This window comes from Pleurodeles waltl, chromosome 2_2, assembly GCF_031143425.1.
Source record: "Pleurodeles waltl isolate 20211129_DDA chromosome 2_2, aPleWal1.hap1.20221129, whole genome shotgun sequence".
NCBI classification, from domain to species: Eukaryota; Metazoa; Chordata; class Amphibia; order Caudata; family Salamandridae; genus Pleurodeles; species Pleurodeles waltl.
Genome location: NC_090439.1, coordinates 934,689,959 through 934,715,619, shown reverse-complemented (window position 1 = coordinate 934,715,619; position 25,661 = coordinate 934,689,959).

Sequence of the window (25,661 nt, the reverse complement as noted above, 5' to 3'; positions counted from 1 at the left end):
ATCAGCAAAAAGTGAAAAATGGGGGCAAAAAGTTAGGGGGCCTCTGCAATCAGCTCTGTTTTCTCACAGTCTCCTAAACTGTACATTCGACTGTGAAAAGATAGTTTTGAATTACTAGTTTGTGCATTGTCCTTGCATTAGCAATGCAAGACAACACAAAGCCTTCATTGCTAGATACAATACCATGCAGGGGTCAATCTCCACCACCAAAACAAAATAAACAAACACAGCGCATGACACTGCTTTGCACTGCCTTGTATTACGCAGCCCTTCCATGGGGAGGGCACGGGCTTTCCCATGCATTCACCCATGGATTTTGTATTTGTATTTTGTAATGGGAAATGGCGCAGTTATACTTAAGCTTGTAATTCACTTCACTATATACATTTAATTTCACATATGCAATTCTTAGAATTCTATTTTTTAATATAAAGGTTAGGTTGTTAAGGGTTTTTCACTTGATGTGAGTAAGATAACACCTTTTTCTTTTACTTTTCCTTTTGTGTTTTTACAGGGAGAATTTTGCCATTAATCGGAGAAGGAAAAGGAACGCAAAAGAGCTATTTATATCTGGTTTGATTAGATTTTTAGGCTAGGTTGGAAATATTGTCTAATTTGACTATATGGTGGCAAGAAATGTAATTTTCGGCTATTTGTTCAATGTGCTCAGTTATGCAGTTTGGCCCGTTGGTGCATCATAAGTGTAGTAGGAAGCTTAACCAGTATTAAGTAACCCTGACTCTGGATGATGCCCACTAGGGCTGTATTTTGTAATGCTATTTTGTGATTTGAATTGAACACAATGTCGGGGGTATAGTGAAGGTGTGGAATGATATTGGATAGTAGGCCACTTAGCCAGGATTGGAAATCTAATCTACACCAGTGCTGTTACTGTATATCAGCTCTGTTTGGGCTTAATTAAATTACATATAATGGGCTATTTAAAAGTTGTACATGTGAAATGGAATAGACGTAGTCAAGTGAATTACGAGTTTAAGTATAACTTCACCATTTTCCGTTGCATTGAAATTATAAATGTGGTTAGCCTTAATTTGCTTCAAAACAAATGGAAAGGAAAGATGTTTAATAATGGCTGGCGTGTTTTCTTTGAAATGGCAGAGATTTGTGGCTTTAGTCTGTTTACAATGTTTACTGAGGTGGGCATTTTTTAGGGTTATTTATAGTAAACACAAACCAACCTGACCCGTGATCAAGAAGCCAAGGCTCCAAAACACATTAGGCTGTTTTCTATTTGTTTGCCTGCACAATAAAATAAAACGCTTTGCGCACAGAAGCTGCAGTACGTCTTCCTGCTGTGTTTTTATGGAAGTGGAGGATTTTCATAATATGGTTGGATGTGAGAGGCTTCGCTTCCCTACTGTAGGCTGACGGCTGACCGTCAAAAAGTGGAGGGGAATCAGTGACTTTGATATGGATATATATGTATGTATATATATATATATATATATACATATATACATATATATCCACTATGTAGTTACCGTTAAGACCTAGCTTCTATATAAAAAGTATTTATTTTTAATTTGCATATATCTTTGGCGCCACTTGATGAATCTTCACAAAACATTTGTCAGTCATGTCAGCTGCTGTCTGGAAAGTTTCAGGGTGATCCGTCTTGGGGGGGCAAGAAAAAGGGGGGGGTCACAAAACACATTTTTCCCATTCATTTTTCCACTTTAAATGCTCTGGATGATCACCAAGGGCACATTGAATAGTATTTCCTACTGTGGTTTTTCTAAATAATCTTTTAATCACCACATTATTGCATAAAACTATTTGTACCTCCAGGAAAGTAATTCTTACCTTGATCATATCTGCTGTGAATTTCAGATTATATTCATTGTTATTTAGTTCATTAATATATTCCTCAGCCATTTCTTTTCTTCCTTGCCAGATGATAAAAAGGTTATTGATATAAAAAAAGCCATAACACTACCTGCTCAAATCCATTCTGTGTTTCCTCTGTGATGGACACCTGCTCCTCCCAGCCCTAGATAACTTGGGCCTGAACAAGTGTCCATTGCTGTACCTTCTCTCTGTCTGAACATTATGAGCCAAAATTCAAAAGTAAAACTAGAGTAAAACTCTAACTTTACGACTTTCTGTATTCACAAAGGGACTTACAAGTCATATCTTTATGATTGCAGAGTTCTGCACTCGGGGTGAAGTCTCCTCACTCAGGGCAGACTCTCCACACTTGGGGTAGAGACTCCACATTCAGGCCAGAGACTCTTCACTAAGGGTGAAATGAGTGTAATTTTATGCAGCTGCAGAAAAGTATTGTCACCTGCAACCCATGCACTACAAACAATATAAAAGCAGCAGACATCCAAGGCTCTGGTGTTCCACATATACATTTCACCAGCCTGCACTGCACCACTATGATTGTGACCTTTGTAATGAGAAACTGCAAACTGCATGGTCTAATTTCATACATTAGCAGTGCAACACAGAAGGCAGCTCAATGAGAGCAGTTGGCTACTGCAGTCAGTGCATTGGGAGAAGATGTCCAGTCGGTCACCGACATCAAAAGGAAGTGGCAGGATGAATGGGGCGGGAGAAGGAGAACTTCACCAGGATAGAGGTGGCCAGATTTCTATCTGGGGGCATACTGGAATCCATCCCTGTCTTGCCCCACTTGAGAAGGATGTCCTCTCCACCATGCACCTCTAGCTGCTGCATAGGCTGCCTGTTGACGAGGACCCTTATGTGGTGCAAGGTATTATGTGATGAATCGAACAAAGAATTAAAGTGGTAAATGTGTACGACACACTGTAAATGTCACTATGGAAGCCATTTCAAGTATGTGCAAATATTCATTGCAATGTAGACTTGCATTTTGTCACATTCTGTCTCATCTTGACTATTGCACTATGGGGGTCATTCTGACCTCGGCGGTAAAAGCCGCTTACCGCCGGTCAGAAGGCCGCCACAATACCGCCGTGGCCTGACCCACAACTGCAAAACCTCCGAAAATCCGCCCTCCACTGCAGTCCGCCACATCAGCGGCCAGCGGTAAACTGGAGAAGACCAAACCTCCACCGCCACGCCAACAGAAATACGCCCATCCCATTACGACCCGCAAATCCACGCGGCGGTCATTCAACCGCGGTATTCCATTGGCGGTACACACCGCCGCAGTCAAAATACACACACCTTTACAAACCCCTACCACATTGGACAATTTGAAAGGCACACACCTGAAACACATACACACACCACTCCCACACATCCAATACCATATAAAACACACACCCACATCACCCACAAACCCCTACCAACAAAAACCAGAGACGAAGGAGAGAGAGACACATCAGAGAATAGAGAGCCAGACACACAGAGGCACACCACAACATCACACACACCACATAGAAGCACAAAGCACCACACACCAACACACACATCATCACATACACCACCCCACACCTCATACACACCACCCCATGGCACCACAAAGGCACCCACGCTTTTCGGACCAAGAACTCCGGGTCATGGTGGAGGAGATCATAAGAGTGGAACCCCAGCTCTTCGGCTCACAGGTCCAGCACACCACCATAGCAAGGAAGGCGGAGCTCTGGCAGCGGATCGTGGACAGGGTCAACGCGGTGGGACAGCATCCCAGAAATCGAGAGGACATCCGCAAATGATGGAACGACCTACGGGGGAAGGTGCGCTCGATGGTCTCGCAACACAACATCGCAGTGCAGAAGACTGGCGGGGGACCCCCACCCACTCCACCCGAATTCACAACATGGGAGCAAGAGGTACTAAACATCCTGCATCCTGATGGCCTCGCTGGAGTACACGGAGGAATGGACTCTGGTAAGTACAAGGCCAACCACTTCACCCCCCCCAGCATGCTAACCCCCACCCTCACCCCCAACCCCCCAGCACACATCCTCCCTGAGAATGTCTCCCCAGCACAACCCACCCAACACCAACCCCTGCATGCCACCCCCAAACTATGGACACCCATCACCTAAGCATGACCACTGCACATACCCATCCCCCCCCCACAAAACACCCTCACAACACCTCCCCCAAGGGAATGCCAGCACTGGGGGACAAGGGCACCCATAAAACGCAAGCTAATGCACACACAGAAACAATAACCATACCCTCTTACCCCATGCAGGACCCGAACGACAACACACCGGTCAGGAGGGACCAGAAATGTCCATCCCACCCCCGGAACAGGCCCCTAGTGATGACAGCAGCTCTGTCGACCTGGAACCTGACGACCAGCCTGGACCATCGGGGACCTCTGGGCAGTCGGTTCCCCTCACCCAGACACAGGCCACTGCAGACCCAACCCCCTCTGGGAACAACAGCACAGCTCCCACCCAGCGGGCCCATGCCTCTGTCTCTAGGACAGGTCAAGCAGCGGTGTGTCTACCACTACAGGGCCCCCAGGGTAACCCACCAACCCAACAACAACAGGGACCTGGGGGCAGTGGGAGTGGGCACACCGTCCAGGGGACAGAGGCCCAGGGAAACAGGGCAACTCGGAGGGCTGCTGTGCGACAGGGGGGGGAGGAGAGGCCCAGGGAACCCACTCTCCAAGAGGCCCTCACCACCATCATGGCAGCCTACCACCACTCACAAGAGACGATGGCGACGGTACTGGCCAGGTTCCAGGAGATCCAGGCACAGCAGGAGCAACGCTACATGGGGTTCAGCGACCAACTCAGCAACATCTCAACCGCTATGGGGAGCATAGTCCAGGCCCTGAACCGTATAGAGGACACGTTTCGGGACCATGTGGCATCACACAGGGCCCCTGTCACTAGCCAGGAACAGCCTACCACCTCTGCCGGCGCTAGTGGACAGGAGGCCCCACCACAACGACAGCCCACCAGAACCCCACCTCCTGCTGAACAACAACCGCCCCGCAAAAGGAGCCTGAGATCAAAAAAACCGACAGAGTAGGATGTCAAGTCCCCCGCCAGCATCACATACCCCCTGAAGTCCTCCCACTGTTCCACATTGCCACCCTGTCAAACCTTGAACTGCCCCTGCTCCATCCTGCCACAGGCATATGGACAATGCACCTGTGAGACTGAGAACTGGACTCCGCCATGGACATTACTCCACCCCCACCCATCACTGTTTCACTATCATGTACCAATATCTATGCACTAATAATAAATCACACATTGCACTGAAATCAATCAGGACTCAGCCTGTCTTATTTACAAATGTATGACACATTACATATCAATTACGTATTATTAACATTGTGAATTACACATACCGAGGTAACTTAGCATTAGTCCATGGGCCAACCAAGCCGAGGTCACGCAGTGGCTCATACAGCACAGAAAAGGGAAGGGAAAATCAAACATCATGTTTATAGTTCTGGGGGGAAATCGACAAAGTTGAGATGCAGGAGGCTTTCAGGAAATGTAAAATGGCATGGGTGATTATTACCTGTGTGCTACTGGAAATACTGTTCTATTACTCTGTCCCTGTTGTCTGTGTCGTCCTCTGAGTCTTCCTCCTCTTCACTCTCCGCAGGCTCCACAGCTGCTTCAACACCACCATCTGCACCATCCTCCTGCAGGAAAGGAACCTGACGTCGCAATGCCAGATTGTGAAGCATACAGCAGGCCACGATGATGTGGCACACCTTCTTTGGTGAGTACATCAGGGATCCCTAAGTCATATGCAGGCACCTAAACCTGGCCTTCAGGAGGCCAAAGGTCCTTTCGATGATCCTCATAGTTCGCCCATGGGCCTCATTGTACCGTTCCTCTGCCCTGGTCCGGGGATTCCTCACTGGGATCAGTAGCCAAGGCAGGTTGGGGTAACCAGAGTCACCTATTAACCACACACGTTGTCTCTGTAGCTGCTCCATCACATAGGGGATGCTGCTATTTCGCATCACATACGCGTCATGCACTGACCCTGGGAACTTGGCATTTACATGGGAGATGTACTGGTCAGCCAAACAGACCACCTGGACATTCATCGAATGATAACTTTTTCTGTTTCTGTACACCTGCTCATCATCTTTTGGGGGTACCAAAGCCACATGGGTCCCATCAATGGCACCAATGATGTTGGGGATATGTCCAAGGGCATAGAAATCACCCTTCACTGTAGGCAAGTCACCCTCCTCTGGGAAAATGATGTAGCTCCGCATGAGTTTCATCAGGGCAGACAACACTCTGCTCAAAATCTTTGAAAACATAGGCTGAGACATTCCAGATGACATGGCCACTGTGGTCTGGAATGACCCAGTTGCCAAAAAATGGAGGACTGACAAAACCTGCACCAGAGGGGGAATCCCTGTGGGTTGGCGGATGGGGGACATCAGGGCTGGCTCCAGCTGGGCACACAGTTCATGGATAGTGGCACGGTCAAGTCTGTATCGAAGTATTATATGGCGTTCTTCCATTGTCGACAGGTCCACCAGCGGTCGGTACACGCGAGGATTCGTCCTTCTCCTCGCAAGTCCCAGCGGACGGTGCCTAGGAAGGACAACATGGAGCACAGAGTCAGGCAAACCACAGGTACGTACAGACAGCTTGCACAGTTAAAGAATGGCAATGGGTTGAAAGGCGTGTATGTGTGGCAATGCAAGGCCTAGGCCTGTGTGTCGCAGTCAAAATTAAGCCATGTAGGCCCTTGAAATGGCGGCTGCCTGACCTGTGAAGTGGGACAATGGGATGTGAGGTCAATGCGCTGGCGGGGCACACCGTGGCGGTAGGCGGTCGAAGACCGCGGCGCAAAGCCGCATTGGTTAACATTGAACCCTATGGGTTTCAGGAGCCAATGACGATGTGTGCCGGCGGTCGCGGTACGCACCGCCGCGGTACGCACCGCCGCGGGCGTGACCGCCATTTTCTATCTGATTAATCACTCGAGACCTGATCATCCACAGGAGAGGACCTATACTGCAAGTGCTGCTGTGACCTCGGTCTGGAAGATACAATGGCTGCTGCGACTGGGGAAAGGGCCCCTGCCTTCACGTCTGAAGAGTTGGAGAAGCTCGTGGATGGGGTCCTCCCCCAGTATGCGCTACTCTACGGTCCTCCAGACCAACAAGTGAGTACACCGGGTGCACATGGAATGGGCTATGCCTGTGTGGATTGGGGTGGATGTAAGTTGGTGGGGTGGGGGGCGAATGAGGAGTGCAACGCCCGACAGATGAGAGAATGTGCCATATGGCAAAGTTGGTGGGGGGGGCCAATCACATCTAACATGCAGGTCATTGATGATTTCCTCCTTTCCACCCTGTACATGTCAAATAGGTCAGCGCCCATCAGAAGATCGAGATTTGGCGTGCCATCGCCAAGGAAGTCCGGTACTTGGGGGTCCACAACAGACGGGGCACCCACTGCCGCAAGAGGTGGGAGGACATCCGCCGCGGAACAAGGAAGACCGCAGAAACACTGCTGGGGATGGCCTCCCAACCTAGGAGGGGTGCCAGTCGTACCATGACCCCCCTGATGTCCCGGATCCTGGCGGTGGCCTACCCTGAATTGGATGGGCGCTTTAAGACATCACAGCAGACACAAGGGGGTGAGTATCAGCACATTCTCCTATCTTTCTGCGCAGTGGAGGCGTCTGGGTGGGGGAGGAGGGCTGTGGGTGACATTAGGCCAGGGCGCTTTCTGTAGTGTAGTCCTCTCCCTTAGGCATGGCCCTGTGCTCCCGGCCCCCACCTCTGTAGGGTGACAAGTACAGCCATTGAAGGTCCAGCATCTCCCATGTGCGCGTTTGACGTCTCTTGGCCTGTTGTCCTAGTCAGTAGTACTGAGTAGTGTACCCCGAATGCGCGGCTTAGTGCATTAGGCTCCTGTGTCTGTCCTCTCCGCCAACGGTGTTGACATTGCATGCACTCAACCTGGTCTTCTTTTTTCTCCCCCCACCCTTTCTCTTCATCTTCTTGTGCATGTGTGCATTAGCATCATCAGGCGGAGGAGATTTGGCATCGGAGCACGAGGGAGCTGCAGGACACAAGGCCCCGGTGGGCCCAGGAACAGACACCGAGGGCACCAGTGATCCGGAGGGCGAGGGGAGCACCACGACGGGGACCGCTGGTGAGAGCAGCGACACGTCCTCGGATGGGAGCTCCCTAGCGGTGGCGGTAACATCCGTGCCCCCTGCCTCTACAGGTACAGCCGCCACCCAGCGCACCAGCCCCGCCCTCCCAGCAGCCCCTCAGTCTTCGCTCCGTGCCCGTTCGCCCAGGAAGGCACGCGTCTCCTTCGCCCCAGGCACCTCAGCCCCTGCTGTCCCTGCTGCCCTCAGTGCGGAGCTCATTGACCTAGTAAGGACGCTCAATTTGGGCAGACGACCCTTTTGAATGCCATCCAGGGTGTGCAAAGGGAGGTGCAACAGAGCAATACGTACCTGGAGGGCATTCATTCGGGTCAGGCTGCCCATCAACGGGCGTTCACTGCTCTGGCCTCAGCACTGACGGCAGCCATTGTCCCTGTTTCCAGCCTCCCTCTTCTTACTGCCTCCAGCCTTTCTCTGTCTCCTGTTCCTCAGCCTATCCCATCCACACCATCAGACCAGCCTGCACACACCTCAACACCCAAGAGCAGCTCATCCAGACACAAGCACCACAGATCCCACAAACACTCACCCAAGCAACACCCAGATGCAGACATTCCAACAGTCACAACCACCTCTGTGTCCCCCTCCTCCTCGTCTCCCTCCTCCCTCCCTGTGACGTCTACACTCACACCTGCATGCACCCCAACATCAGCCAGTGCTTCCATCACCACCTCACCCTCCAGTACAGTCCACACTCGTGCAGTCACCACCCCCACTGCCATGTACACGTCCCCTGTGTCCTCTCCCACTGTGTCTGTCACCCCCTCTTCCAAGACACACAAACGCAGGCAGCCACCCACCCAACAGACATCCACCTCACGACAGCCTACAGCACCAGCACCTTCACCCAATGACAGCACACCTGACTCTCCTACAACCACATCCTCTTCCTCCACTCCCATCACCACTTCTCCTACCCTTTACCTTGGCCCTAAAAAACTTTTCATGGCTAATCTTGACCTCCTTCCCTCCGATGAGCTGCCCCCTCCTTCTGCAAAGAGTCCCAAGAGCACCGCAGCCACCACCAGCCCAGCTTCGCGTGTCACTGTTGTGCATGGGATCTGGAGTCCACCCTTTGCCAGCAGTGACACATCGATCAGCAGCAAGGACACGTCCAGCCCCCCCCCGGCAAGAGGACCCGCAAAAACAAGGGCCGCCGTGCGAGGACCGACAGGGCTGCCCCCAAGGAGCAATGTGCGGCCACTTCACCAGCCACACCATCTAGGGGAGGCAAGGGCCCGAGAGCCCCATCAAAGGAGCAGAAGGGCAGCAGGAGCGCGGAGAAGGTGGACCCCACATGTCACATCCCAGCTGGGAAGGAGGACACTAAGGAGGCCAGGAGTCCGTCCCCGAAGGGTCCAGAAACGTCACGGTCCGAGGGCGACTGAGCAGGGAGTCCAGGCCAGGTCTGGCTCCCTTGACCTGCTGGATGAGCACCGCTGAACAGGGCCCGCCGTGGAGAAGAGCACCGCTGAACAGGGCCCGCCGTGGAGAAGAGCACCGCTGAACAGGGCCCGCCGTGGAGAAGAGCACCGCTGAACAGGGCCCGCGGTGCAGAAGAGCACCGCTGAACAGGGCCCGCGGTGCAGAAAAGCACCGCTGAAGAGGGCCCGCTGTGGAGAAGAGCACCGCTGAACAGGGCCCGCGGTGCAGAAGAGCACCGCTGAACAGGGCCCGCCGTGGAGAAGAGCACCGCTGAACAGGGCCCGCGGTGCAGAAGAGCACCGCTGAAGAGGGCCCGCCGTGGGGAAGAGCACCGCTGAACAGGGCCCGCGGTGCAGAAGAGCACCGCTGAACAGGGCCCGCCGTGGAGAAGAGCACCGCTGAACAGGGCCCGCCGTGGAGAAGAGCACCGCTGAACAGGGCCCGCCGGGGAGAAGAGCACCGCTGAAGAGGGCCCCGCCGTGAGGATAGGCACCGCTGAAGAGGGCCCCGCCGTCTCAAGCACCGCTCCGCTGGGCCCCGCCGTCTCAAGCACCGCTCCGCTGGGCCCTTCATCTCAAGCACCGCTCCGCTGTGCCCCGCCATCTCAAGCACCGCTCCGCTGGGCCCTTCATCTCAAGCACCGCTCCGCTGGGCCCTTCATCTCAAGCACCGCTCCGCTGGGCCCCGCCGTCTCAAGCACCGCTCCGCTGGGCCCTTCATCTCAAGCACCGCTCCGCTGGGCCCCGCCGTCTCAAGCACCGCTCCGCTGGGCCCTTCATCTCAAGCACCGCTCCGCTGGGCCCTTCTTCTCAAGCACCACTCCGCTGGGCCCTTCATCTCAAGCACCGCTCCGCTGGGCCCTTCTTCTCAAGCACCGCTCTGCTGGGCCCTGCCGTCTCAAGCACCGCTCCGCTGGGCCCTTCATCTCAAGCACCGCTCCGCTGGGCCCCGCCGTCTCAAGCACCGCTCCGCTGGGCCCTTCATCTCAAGCACCGCTCCGCTGGGCCCTTCTTCTCAAGCACCGCTCCGCTGGGCCCTTCATCTCAAGCACCGCTGGGCCCTTCTTCTCAAGCACCGCTCCGCTGGGCCCCGCCGTCTCAAGCACCGCTCCGCTGGGCCCTTCATCTCAAGCACCGCTCCGCTGGGCCCCGCCGTCTCAAGCACCGCTCCGCTGGGCCCTTCATCTCAAGCACCGCTCCGCTGCGCCCTTCTTCTCAAGCACCGCTCCGCTGGGCCCTTCATCTCAAGCACCGCTCCGCTGGGCCCCGCCGTCTCAAGCACCGCTCCGCTGGGCCCCGCCGTCTCAAGCACCGCTCCGCTGGGCCCTTCATCTCAAGCACCGCTCCGCTGGGCCCCGCCGTCTCAAGCACCGCTCCGCTGGGCCCTTCATCTCAAGCACCGCTCCACTGGGCCCTTCTTCTCAAGCACCGCTCCGCTGGGCCCTTCATCTCAAGCACCGCTCCGCTGGGCCCCGCCGTCTCAAGCACCGCTCCGCTGGGCCCTTCATCTCAAGCACCACTCCGCTGGGCCCCGCCGTCTCAAGCACCGCTCCGCTGGGCCCTTCATCTCAAGCACCGCTCCGCTGGGCCCTTCTTCTCAAGCACCGCTCCGCTGGGCCCTTCATCTCAAGCACCGCTCCGCTGGGCCCTTCTTCTCAAGCACCGCTCCGCTGGGCCCTTCATCTCAAGCACCGCTCCGCTGGGCCCCTTCTTCTCAAGCACGGCTCCACTGGGCCCTTCATCTCAAGCACCGCTCCGCTGGGCCCCGCCATCTCAAGCACGGCTCCGCTGGGCCCTTCATCTCAAGAACCGCTCCGCTGGGCCCTTCTTCTCAAGCACCGCTCCGCTGGGCCCTTCATCTCAAGCACCGCTCCGCTGGGCCCCGCCGTCTCAAGCACCGCTCCGCTGGGCCCTTCATCTCAAGCACCGCTCCACTGGGCCCTTCTTCTCAAGCACCGCTCCGCTGGGCCCTTCATCTCAAGCACCGCTCCGCTGGGCCCTTCATCTCAAGCACCGCTCCGCTGGGCCCTTCTTCTCAAACACCGCTCCGCTGGGCACCGCCGTCTCAATCACTGTTTATGGTTCACTGTGCCCACCATGCCTCCTCCTTGACCAGTGGAGACTGTCATCCACCTGATGGACTGTGGCTTTGCACTCCCCAGGATGGTACAGTGGGCAGCCCACCCACTGTAGAGACATTGAGAGACTGTGGCCTTGCACTCCCCAGGATGGTACAGTGGGCAGCCCACCCACTGTAGAGACATTGAGAGACTGTGGCTTTGCACTCCCCAGGATGGTACAGTGGGCAGCCCACCCACTGTAGAGACATTGAGAGACTGTGGCTTTGCACTCCCCAGGATGGTACAGTGGGCATGGTGGCTCCTCGTGGATCTGGCGTCGTGGACTCATGTGGCTGTGGTGCCCCCCCCTTCCCTTCCCCCTGAGGTGCCTGTAGTTTTTACATCTGATGCCCCTGCAGTGTTCTCTCCAAAGGACTCAGGTCTCCTGTGTGGGCTTTGCCCTTGTTTCTCAAAACTTTGCCCCACGGACATGATGGATTCGTAGGATGTGCAGGACTTGTTACTTCAGTTATACACTGATGTGTATGTCATTTGTTTTCTTGTGAATATCTTTCATGGTTGTACGATAATTTTCAGGAGCTTTTTGGTACATAAATATTTATTCCAATTTTGATTATGTCCTAGCCTTTTTCAGGGGTGTTTGGGTGGTGTCACTGTGACTTGTTGCTCTGCATTGGTGTGTACATAGTTGGGGGGGGGGGTCGCATATGTGTGTGCCCGTAACCTTTCGTCCTCCCCCCTCCCGTGTGTCGTAGGTGCAGTACTCACCGTTGTCGTCTGCGCCGGACTTCGTACTCGTGGTAGATGAGAAGGTAGACGAGAGCAGGTAGGATGTTTAATTCGGGTTCCATGCTGTCCTCCTTCCTCATGGAGTGCGTAGTGGTGTGCGTTTTCCCGTTCGTAGTCTGTTTCCGCCGTGTTTTTATCGGCGGTGCTCCCGCCCCGGAAAAGGTGGCGGATTGGTGAGTTGTGATAGTGTGGGCGGTACATTGTCTGCCGCCTGGCTGTTGGCGGTGACCGCCGCGCTGTTTGTTTGTACCGCCGTGGCGGGCGGAGTGTTAAAGTGGCTGTCTGTGTTGGCGGTTCCCGCCAGGGTCAGAATTCCATATTTTTTACTGCTAGCCTGTTGGCGGGTTGGCCGCCGCTTTAACACCGACTGCCAGGGTTAGAATCACCCCCTATATGTTCCAGAAGCCTTTGTGATTGAATTGTTATCTTTCAAATCTCAATTTGTATAATTATGTTTCATTCTGTCTATTGCATTACAGGCCCCAGAATCCCTTGTGATGGAAATGTTAACTTCCAATTCCTCATTTATAAACAGTGGCCCATCACTGTGGGTGATTTGATTTTAGACTGTTATGCAGCACTAGAAAATGTGAATGGCTCAGTAGCCATCACAGTTGTCTTGTAAATGCAACTGAGTAAACAAGAGAAATATTGTGCAGAACCCTCATATGTTGGTATTGTCTGCTGACTTCTTTTTAATTGTCACATACAGCCAGAAGAGATTCACCCACTGGAGCAGAGGTCACTGCACTTGCAGGGAGGCAATGTCATGGGGCACATCAACCCATACTACCTGCACAACAATATAGCCAGAAGAGGGTCACATGTACTACATTGTGATCAGATAACCCATACATTCTTTACCAAGAATCCATCAGTAGCCTCACACATGTGAATTGAACTTGGATATGTTGTTCATAATAGGTGTCAACTAGAATGTTATGAGATTCACTAATCACTAATATCATTTTAGACCATGTGATGTTGGTCATAAGAGCATCTTCTACAGCAGTGTCTGTTCCACATATAGGTGTGACATCTGGTCAGGCACCACACACTGGCCGGATGGTAGACACTGGTAAGTATACTGAAATATGAATTTATTAATGGGTCACAGTCCTAAATATTGGATGATAGGTCAGTAGTATGTGGTGTGTGTCTAATATCCCTGTTGTCGCTTATCTACATATGCTCAGATGAGGCTTGTAAGAGTATACTACTTCAGAACATGTTGGCTAATGAAAGGATGACTCTACTTTTATTTGTAATTTGTACAGTATGTACCAAATTGCTTACATTTAGACACAAATGCGTTGATAGTCTATACTTATGACAGATACATGTAAAAAGATTCACACCATCCTTTGTATTGAAATATGGATATGTACTTTACATTACAGCTTCCTTCAAGACATAGGCACTCATTATGACAGTGGCGGTAGATCGCACTTATCGCCACGCTGACTGCCGCCAGCATACCGCCACCGCGGTGGATATCGGTTCACCATATTGTGACTCACACACACCAATCTGTCCCTATTCAGCCACATACACAATTCTGCCACACCAAAGGTCAGTGATAAACTGGCGGTATGAAAACCCACACCGTTACGCCAAGAGACCTACGCCCATCACGTTATGACCCACGAATCACCACGGCAAACATTCAATGGCGGTAAACCATTGTTGGTACATACCGCCGCTCTCAAAATACACACACACAAACAAAACAACACCACATTGGACAATTCAAACAACACACACATTACACGCATACACACACCACACCCACAACACTATAAAACACCCACCCACATTACCCACAACCCTTTACAACTACAAAGCATTGGCACAAGACAGACACCACGACCACAGACAAAACCAGAGCCACACACTACCTACACCTATACACCACCCACGCACCCCACAATACACACTTTAACACATCACCCTACACACCCTCACCTACATAACTCACACAACACCCATGGCACTACAAAGCCACCCCCGATTCTCTGAGGAGGAGCTATGGGTCATGGTGGAGGGTAGAGCCACAGCTATTTGGATCACAGGTGTAGCAGATACCGATAGCTAGGAAGATAGAGCTATGGTGGAGAATCGTGGACAGGGTCAACGCCGTGGGATAGCACCCAAGAACCAGGGATGACATCAGGAAGAGGTGGAACGACCTACGGGAGAAGGTATGTTCCATAGCAGCAAGACACCAGCTCGCTGTACAGAGGACTGGCGGTGGACCCCCACCTCCTCCCCCACAACTAACAACATGGGGGGAGCAAGTCTTGGCAATCATGCATCCTGAGGGCCTGGCCGGAGTAGGAGGAGGACTGGACTCTGGTAAGTCAACTCTATACTACTACTATCCCCCTACCTGCATGCCATCACATACTCTCACCCTAACCCTCACTCCCATCACTGCACTCTATCCCATGGTGTTGACACTCCATCCCACACACGCCACCATCACATCTCACTCATCCCAATGCCAAGCCTTGCATGCCATACCAATGCATGGACACAACTCACAGACGTGCATGGATACCTATCACTAAAGCATGCACACTAGAGGAAATCAGCTATCCCACCACATACCAACGTACACAAGTGAAAACTGCCAGGGCAAATGCAACCAAAGAGGGCAAGCTACGGGTGCACAATATGTCAGACACAGAAACAATAACACAGCATTTACATCCCCACAGGCACTCCACCCAATGTCACCGGAGAGGAGGTGCCAGCAATATCCAGTCCCCACACAGAAGAGGCCCACAGTGATGACAGCAACTCTGGAATTCAGGATCTGGAGGACCGACCTGGCCCATCAGGGACCTCTGGACAGTCGGTTGCCCGGGCACAGTCACACACTACCACAGAGCTTCCCCATCAGGAAACACCACCACAGCACCCACCCAGCATACCCATAACTCTGTCCCCCGGACACGTCAATCAGCAGTTTCTTCACCTCTACAGGGACTCCAGGGCATCCCTCATACCCAAGACACTCAGGGACTTGGGGTCAATGGCAGTGGGCACACCGTTCAGGGGACACAGGCACAGGACAAGGAAATTGGGAGGACTGCTGTACGCCAGGAGGAGGACAGGTCTGGGGACCCGACTCTCCAGGAGGCACTTGCAGAGATCCTTTGAGCATATCAACATTCACAGGACACGATGGGCCAGATCCTGGACAATGTGCAGGAGAACAGGCAGCTGCAGGAGGGACAGTACCAGGGGATCAGGGAGGACTTGCAGGCCATCAACACCACCCTGGTCTCCATAGCAGGGGTGCTTTCAGACATGGACAGTAGTATGAGGGAGGCAGTATCACAACAGCGGGCCCCTGCCACTAGCCAGACATCTGAACTGCCTTCCACCTCCACCCCCACTGGACCAACAGGCCACCAGCACCCCTTCCCCGGCAGAAGGAGAACCACCCTGCAAAAGTTCCCTGCAATCCAGACTGAGGCCAGAGACCCCCACCAGGAAATGAGACTCTCCTGATTGTCACCCTTGTGTCCCACGCAGTCACCATGTCCACCTTGAACTGCCATTGGTCCCCTTCCTACGTCCCCTTGGACAATGCATCTGTGCTACAAATAGACCGGAACAATGCCCTGGACTTTCCTCCATCATCACCCCAGCCCATTGCAGTTGCCCCTCTTTTTCTTAGCACTTCAATAAACACCCTTTGAAAAAATAGATGTATGGAGTATGTCACATTTTTCAAATATGCATTCATTTAACCAGGTTCAAACAATGCAATCCAACTTTAAAGTAAATGAGCATATATTAATTACCTGTAGCTGGCTGTAGTGTTCACACCAGGAACATCTGTGAGGCACCAACATCTGTAAAATGAATTGCCAAAGGGTACAGTAAGGGGGCAAAGAGATGGGAAATAACAGCATGCCAGTGCCACAGATATTAAAAACAATTACAATGAAATGTGAAGTAACTCTGTCTTACCTGTGTGTCATTGTAAGTACTGTCTGATGACTGCTGTTCTGTTGTCGACATCCTCATCCTCTGCCTCCTCCCTGTCCACAGGGTCCACTGTTGCATACGGGCATCTCCAGCCTCCTCCTCCTGCAGAAAAGGCACATGGCGTCTCTGGAAAAGGTTATGCAGCATGCCACTATTATTTGGCAGACCTTCTTGGGTGAGTAGCACAGGGATCCACCTGTTAGATGGAGGCACCGGAACCTGGCCTTTAGGAGGCCAAAGGTGCGTTCTATAATCCTCAGGTTCACCCATGTGCCTCATCTTAACGTTCTTCTGCCCTTGTCCTGGCATTCCTCACAGGGGTCAGCAGCCAAGATAGCTTGGGGTAACCAGAGTCACCTGTAAATATCAAGGGACAACGTTTAGCCACAGACTATCACATATGGCCCACACCATACCCATACACCAACGTATACTGGATGGCTACCAGGGCTCACCTATTAGCCACACCCTGTGTCACTGTAGATGGGACATCACATTTGGGATGCTGCTATTCCTCAGGTCAAAGGCATCATGCCTGACCCAGGCTAGTTAGCATTGACGTGAGAGATGTACTGCTCCGCCAAGCACAACATCTGTACAGTCATAGAGTGGAAACACTTATGATTTCTGTACACCTGTTCATTTTGACGGGGGGGACAAATGCAATATGTGTTCCATCAATCGCTCCTATTATGTTGGGGATATGTCCCATTGCATAGAACTCGGCCTTCACTGTGGCCAACTATTCCACTTGGGAAAACACAATGTAGCTGCACATGTGTTTAATCAAAGCAGACAACACTCTTGTCAGCACTATTGAGAACATTGACTGTGATATTCCTGCTGCCAAGCCCACTGTCACTGGGAAAGAACCAGTTGCCAGGAAATGGAGCACTGAAAGAACTTGCACAAGAGGGGTGATCCAAGTGGGGTGACGGATAGCAGATATCAGGTCAGGCTCCAATTGGGCACACAGCTCTGTGATTGTGGCTCTGTCCAGTCTATAGGTGAGGACAATGTCCCTGTCATCCTAAGTTGTAATTCCACCAGGGGTCTGCACATGGGGGTATGTCTCCATCTCCTATTCATCTCCAGCGGTAGCAATCTATGGGTCAAAAGAGTGAGAAGCCGGTCACAAACTTAACAATCGGGCTACAACAGAACATTGCATGCTGATAATTTGTGATGGGTCAATGTGAATTGTCCAGTATGTCCAAATTTAAACAGTGACAAAGCAATTATCAAGGGCTTGCCCCCTAACCCTGAAACGGCATCCGCCTGTCCTATGTGGAGGGACAGGTGGAAGTGAGGTAATTCCACTGACGTGCGCCGTTGCAGGAGGCGGTCGGGAACTGCCGAGCAATTCCTCATTGGGTAACATTGAGCCCTATTGGGAACAGTGGCCAATGGTGATCTACGCCGGTGGTGACGGTATGCACCGCCACAGACTTGACTGCCATTTTCTATCTGATTCCTCACTTGCTACCTTACCTTCAACAGGAGAGGACCTACACTGCATGTGCTGCTGTGACCTGTGTCTGGAACCTACCATGGCCCGTGTGACTGGGGAAAGGGCCCCTGCCTTCACTTCGGCAGCGTTGGAGAGACTGGTGGATCGGGTCCCACCCCAGTACAGACTGCTGTATGGGCCTCCAGACCAACAGTTGAGTACACTGTGGGCACGATGCATGTGGCATGAATGCATGGGGTGATGTGTGTGAAGGCCTCATGTAAGGGGGTGGGTGGATGTCCGCTGGGCGGCGTATTGGTTGTGTGCTGGGCCATTTGTGTGCAAAGGTGATGTGAAGGGGTATGGTGGGCCATCAGTGTAACAGGCAAGACTGTCTGACTAATACTATTTTCCTGTCTGTACTACCTCTGCAGGTCAGCGCCCATCAAAAGAAGGGTATATGGCGTGCCATCACCAAGGACGTGCGGACCCTGGGGGTCTACGGCAGACGGAGCACCCACTGTCAGAAACGGTGGGACGACCTGAGACGCTGGGCATGGAAGATGGCGGAGACCGAGCTGGGGATGGCCTCCCAATGAGGAAGGGGTGCCCGTCGAATCCTGACCCCCCTTCTGACCCGCATACTGGTGATGGCCTATCCCGAGCTGCATGGGCGCTTGAGGGCATCACAGCAGGCACAAGGGGATGAGTTGAGAACCCATCATTACTACTAACCCCTGGTGGGGAGTTATCTGGGTGGTGTATGTGTGCCAGGCCTGACATTGCAGCTTAGGTCCCCTGGTGGCCAGGGTGCAGAAGGGCAAATTTAGCTTTCTAGCTCATAGGCATCCACTACTGGTCGGGGCTGCGTGGGTCCCAGGTGTACTGCATTTGCCGGTGTGTGCCACTCCCCATGCCTTGGTGGCTAGCAATATCGCTGGTAGTGCAATGCATAGTGCGTAGGCCTGTTCCCTGTGTCTGAGGGTGCTGTGTCCGCCAACGGTGGTGTTGGTGCAGCCATTGACCCAGTGTATCCTTTGTCTCTCCGCCCCCTTCTTGTTTTGTCACCCTGTCCTTATATGCATTACCATTATCTGTCAGAGGAGCAGAGGCACCGGCGATGGAGGAAGCTGCAACCCACAGGACCCAGGAGGCAGAGTCCACCGATGGTGAGGGCAGCAGTAGGACGGAGGGTGAGGGGAGAACCATGGCGAGACTGGAGGGGACAGTTCAGACACAGATACCTCCTCCGATGGAAGCTCCCTGGTGGTGGTGGACACCTCTGTAACCACCCCAGCTACAGGTACAGCCGCTGCCCCCATACCAGCACCGCCCTCCCAGCAGCCCCTCATCGCGTTGCCCGTGCTCGCTCACCCAGGAGGTTGGGAATCTCCTTCGCCCCAGGCACCTCAGGCCCTGCCCCAGTGAGCCCTGCTGCCCTGAGTGAGGAGGCTATTGACCTCCTGAGATCCATCTCTGTAGGGCAGTCAACCATTGTGAATGCCATCCAGGGGCTGGCAGCCCATATGCAACAGACAAATGCATTCCTGGAGGCCATTCACACTGGCTTGGCAACCCAACAGAGATCAATCCAGGCTCTGGCCTCCTCTCTGATGGCAGCCATTGTCCCTGTTTCCACCCTCCCCCTTCCGACTTCCTCTTCCCAATCCCCTCAACCCCTACCTATTCCAAGCACACAGGCAGACGAGCATGCACACAAGACAACACACAAGAGTGGTTCAGGCAAACACAAGCACCACACTTCATCCTACAGGCACTCACACAAACACCATCTAGATGCAGACATCCCACCATCCACAATTTCTACTGTGTCCCCCTCCTCCTCCACCACCTCCCTCCCAGTTCCTTCTACACTCACACCAGCATGACCACCACACCTAGCAGAACACACACCTCACTGGCAGACACCTCCAAAACAGTCATGTACACGTCCACTGTGTCCTCTCCCACTGTGTCTGTCCCCCCCCCCAAGGTACACAAACGCAAGCACTCAGATACCCAACAGCAATCCACCTCACAACAGCATCCATCCCATGCACCTGCACCAAAAGTCAGCAGACAGACACCTCCTACAACCACTCCCTCTTCCTCCACTCCAAAACCTTCTCCCTCTTCCCACCCCAATGTCCCTAAAAAGCTTTTCCTATCCACCACTGATCTCTTCCCTACCCCTGCCCCCCGTTCTGCATGTCTGGCCAGAGTGGCAAAAACCCAGCCAAGCACTTCAGAACCCAGTGCACAGGCCCAGTCATCACCATACCCACTCGTGGTGGGAAAGTATACAGGGCACAAGTCCTGAGGGTGAAGGAGCCTGCATCAGGCAGCCTCAAGGAAAAGAAGCCTGCCACAGCTGCTGCCAGGAAGACAAAGGAGCCTGTTCCAGCTGCTGCCAGGAAGACTAAGGAGCCTTCCCCAGCTGCTGCCAGGAAGACCAAGGAGCCTGCCCCAGCTGCTGCCAGGAAGACTAAGGAGCCTGCCCCAGCTGCTGCCAGGAAGACTAAGGAGCCTGCCGCAGCTGCCAGGAAGAGCAAGGATCCAGCACCATCAGGCAGAAAGGGCAAGGAGCCTGGGGCAGGATCTGTGATGGAGCCCTCCTCCACCAACCACGGTTGTTCAGCCGTCGGAGGCTGCACGGGATTGGCAGGAGCCTCCCCCCACCAGCAGCACCAGCACTGCCACCTCCAGTGGACAGTCATCTGAGGCTGCAGGGGATGGGCAGGAGCCTCCCCCCACTAGCAGCACTAGCACAGCCACCTACAGTGGGAAGCTGTCTGAGGCTGCTGGGGGTGGGCAGGAGCCTCCCCCCCAGCAGCACCAGCACCGCTACCTTGAGTGGGCAGCCATCAGAGGCTGCAGGGAATGGGCAGGAGCCTACCCCACCAGCAGCGCCAGCACCGCCAGTACCACCACCTCCAATGGACAGCCATCTGAGGCTGCAGGGGATGGGCAGGAGCCTCCCCACACCAGCAGCACCACCACCATTGAGCAGCCATCACCGCCGGTGGACCGTATGTAATCCTGCCTCCATGGGCTGCTGTGCGGCCTGCCCCCTGCAAATCCAGTGGGTATGACACCCACCAGAGGGACTGGGACCATGCACTCCCCAGGATCAAGAGCAGAGGTCACGATGCCCCCTCCAGAACCAGTGGGTAAGACACCCACCTACCCCAGACTCCCCAGGATCAAGAGCATGGGCACAATGCCCCCTCCAGAACCAGTGGGTAAGACACCCACCTACCCCATCCTATCCAGGATCATGAGCACAGGGCACATTGCCCCCTCCTGAACCAGTGGGCTGCTGTGCGGCCTGCCCCCTTCAAATCCAGTGGGTATGACACCCACCTGAGAGACTGGGACCATGCACTCCTCAGGATCAAGAGCACAGGGCACAATGCCCCCTCCAGGACCAGTGGGTAAGACACCCACCTACCCCAGACTCCCCAGGATCAAGAGCATGGGCACAATGCCCCCTCCAGAACCAGTGGGTAAGACACACACCTACCCCAGTCTCCCCAGGATGAAGAGCACAGGGCACGATGCCCCTCCAGAACCAGTGGGTAAGACACCCACCTACCCCAGACTCCACAGGATCAAGAGCGCAGACATGATGCCCCCTCCAGATCCAGAGTGTAAGACACCCACCTACCCAAGACTCCGCAGGATCAAGAGCACAGGCACGATGCCCCCTCCAGAATCAGTGGGTAGGACACCCACCTACTCCAGACTCCCCAGGATCCAGAACACGGGCACAAATCCCCTTCCAGAACCAGTGGGTAAGACACCCATCCTCTCCAGAATCAAGAGCACAGGGCACGATGCCCCCTCCAGAACCAGTGGGTAAGACACCCACCTACCCCATCCTCCCCAGGATCAATAGCACAGGGCACGATGTCCCCTCCAGAACCAGTGGGTAAGACACCCACCTACCCCATCCTACCCAGGATCAAGAGCACAGGGCACGATGCCCCCTCCTGAACCAGTGGGTAAGACACCCACCTACCCCATCCTCCCCAGGATCAAGAGCACAGGGCACGAGACCCCCTCCAGAACCAGTGGGTAAGACACCCATCTACCCCAGCCTCCCCAGAATCAAGGGCACAGGCACAATGCCCCCTCCAGAACCAGTGGGCAAATCACCCACTTGAGAGACTGTGGCCTTGCACTCCCCAGGACCATGCACAGGGCATGTTTTCCCTTCCAGAGCATGTGGGCAAGTCACCCACTTGAGAGACTGTGGCCCTGCACTCCCCAGGACCATGCAATGGGCATGTTGCCCCCTCCAGAACCAGTGGTCTTGTTCCATCTCCCGGCTGAGGTGTCCCCCAGTCCCCCATCCCCCTGAGGTGCCTGCCTATTTGTTCTCTCCGTGTTGATGCAGGAGACAACTGGGGCCTTGGACTTTGGCCTGTGGCCATGTGGTGCATGCAAACTGAGGATTGGGCAGTGTCCCTTGAACTGTACATTTGTGGATCTCTGTTACATTGGCTAAATTATTATTTATACTGTGTTGATGTTATTACATTCACTTCAGTAAAATCGTTTTGTCCTTGCATTATTCAGCCAATTTAGGGGGAATTACTTGTTATCTTGTGCATCTGGTTGTGTGTATGGGGTGTGTTTGTCGGGTGTGTGTGGTGCATGTGTGTCACTGTCGTTTTCCTCCCTCCCTCCCTTGTGTGCTAGGCGGCAGTACTCAACGTTGTTGTCTTTGCGTCATTGGTGTTCATGATGGAGCAGAACGTAGAAGAGCATGGGGAAGACATGCAGCTCGGGCTCCATGGTGGCGTGGATGTTCCCTGCATCTCCAATGGTGAGTCCTTTCACTTCTGTGGAGTGTTTCCACTAGGCTTTTGATGTCGTTGGTACCGCCGCAGAAAAGGTGGCAGATTGGCATGTCTTAATATGGTGGGCGGAACATTGACTTCCGCCTGGCTGTAGGCGGCTACCACTGTGGTGCCTGTTGTTTCCACCCTGGCGGTCGGCGTGGTAATGTGGCTGTCTATCGGAGATCTATCCGCCATGGTCATAATTTGGTGGTAATTACAGCCAGCCTGTTGGCGGTATCACTGGCACTTTTGCACCAACCACCAGGGTTTAATGAGGGCCATAGTCATCCAAAGTACATCACCCAGGAATTTGAGAGACATTCTGGCTGCAGCAGTCCAACCCACTATCATCCATCCATAAGGAAAACATGCCATATGGTGTTGTAAACTATTTATTTCCAAATAGTGCACAGTAACCAATTACTTGTGAATGGTTATTAGCAGATTGTGGCAATTTTTTTATGCATCTGATGGTTTGTGATATGTTCCTAACATAATCAGTGATGTCTGTATTACTTTTGCATGTTCTTATATATTTCATGATGAACATTAATTACGTAATCACTTCCTTCTGAAGCAACTGGATCGAGGACCACATCTTCCACCACACGCCATGGCATCCTACTGAGTGATCTTAAGGATCAGGAGATCGGCTTATCGTGATCACTGAAATTTGAATTGTTCTGCATTGCAGTTACCACACACTACTCAAAGACACATTACAATTGAATATGTGTGGCTAATGTGTTAAATTGATATATTTGGACATGGCAACCTTCCACATAATTAGGAAATATTAGTGCCCTGAGGAAGTTCACTTGTGGTGAACGAAATGCGTTGGCTGTTATTCTTTGGTGTATTGAAGTAAATAAAGACTGCGTTGGAGCAACGTGCTTGGATGACCCTACGTTTCCTTGAATTCCATTGGTGCCCCTCCATTTATAATATATGGACTTTGGACCTTTTTGGTCGCACCTCTGGAGCAGCAGGTGCCTTGGTTGGGAGCACAACTTAATAAAATAAAATAACTGGGACAAAGCGGGGGTGCGGTTAATTTTAGCTCGCTCGTTTCCAGTTGAATGGCATTAGTAAACACACTTACAGAGATCCTCACCTACACTATTGCTGTGGCACAAGAGAGATCCCCCATGATCAGTGTAAAATATATTTCTTACAATTATTTGTAAATACAAAGATATTTTCCACATTTCAATTCTGAGTTGAGTAATAGTTAATGACGATCAATTGGTTACCATTGTTGAAGGCCATATATGTAATGATAAATGTGTGTGAGTAAGACATATAGATTTGCACATTCTTCTGTGTACTAAAATATCATGTTAAAAGCATAGCTAAACACCTGCAAATGTAGAATTCCATACTTTGAATCCAGCAAATATAGTGAAAGATACAAGATTCAGAAAAGTTTATATAAAGTAGTAAACCAATTAAATAAAGAAACTGTCCATTGGAAAGAGAGAAAGGAAATCAAATAAAATCTTTTTGCAGACTAGGCAAGGGGAATTTGAGGGGGTAGGCAAAATAAATATAACATGTCAGGAAGTGTCAACTGAACCAGTCTATGATCAAGATATATACAAAAAGTTACCAGTCCAAACAATGTCCAGTCACAGCCATCCTCACTGTCCTCCTTGACAATTGTGTTCAAGTCCTCTACTCCTGTGGGCTCTTCCTGGCTGACCCGGGTAGAACCAGCCACCCCATCAAACATGAGGGGTAAGAGGGATAGATGGGAAAACAAAGAGGGAAGACAAACTGGGAGACTCTGCAAAGATGGTTTGGTTGGGTCAGTTGGCCAACGCAGACAATATGGCTGCACCGAAGGAAGTGATGGAGCCAGTGAGGTTTGCCATATCCCTGGAATGTTCATCTCAGAACATATGGAATTTTTCCCTGGCTTCCTGTAATATCAGCGAGGACATATTCTGTTCAACCTCAGATGCCACCATCACATCCTGGGATGCAGCCACAGGATAACAATTCATGGAGGAATTTGGGTTGAACATGGTGTCAGGGCAGATGTCTCCCTCCCTCAGCTGTTCTCGGCAGGCAGCCGGTAGCCCTGATGGATTGGGGGCCTCTCGAGTTAGGCAGGGGGCAGTGGCAGGCACAGATGGTGATGTGGCCTGCCCTGGGCAAACCACTTCAAATTAAAGGTCTTTTGAGCCAGTTAAAAGACCCACATTCTTCCCTCGCAGCTAGTGGTGTCTCTCTCAATGGCCCCTCTTCAGTGCCCTCAGGCTCCACCCATGCTGATGATGTTGGTGGTGCTGGTTTGGTTCGTTTAGGTGCACTACAGTTGCCTGGTTCTTGGTCTCCCTCATCCTCCTCACTTGTGTTAGACAGAGGACGTGTCTGAAGCTGGGGTTGCACGGGCCTGCCCCTGCTCCTATCTGGATGTTCCTTGGCCAGCTGGGTCCACTGACATAAAAGACAAACAATTGTAGTTGGGGGATAATTCATAACAAAGCTCAAGACAACATTAAACAAGTGCTGACTTTGTACTCCTTTGATCTCACTAACCAATTATCTGTTTCTTGACCCCAAATGCATATGTATTATCACTGCAATGTCCTGAAATTTCTAACACAATAACATCTTTCTCAATTTAGGTCAGTATACTTTTCAGTATTTATTGACCCCCACCTTCAGCATTAGTGCAATGTGAGTTTCTAGACATAAAAAAATATCTGACAGGTGGAGATGGGACACAATCTGGATATATCCATGCCTAAAAGTAGATCCAGGATTAGCCTATAACATGCAATCTCAACAGTCTTACACTTACTAAAAAATAATATCTGTTGTGTAGCATATTGAAACATTACATACACGCATAATTGGGTGTACAATTGCAAACAAGGTCTTGAATATGACAGTTGCAAAGATATGTGTTAGACTTGGAGTCCTTGGCGTGGTCTCCCCTAACTTTTTGTCTGTGTTTCCCAGGTTGTTG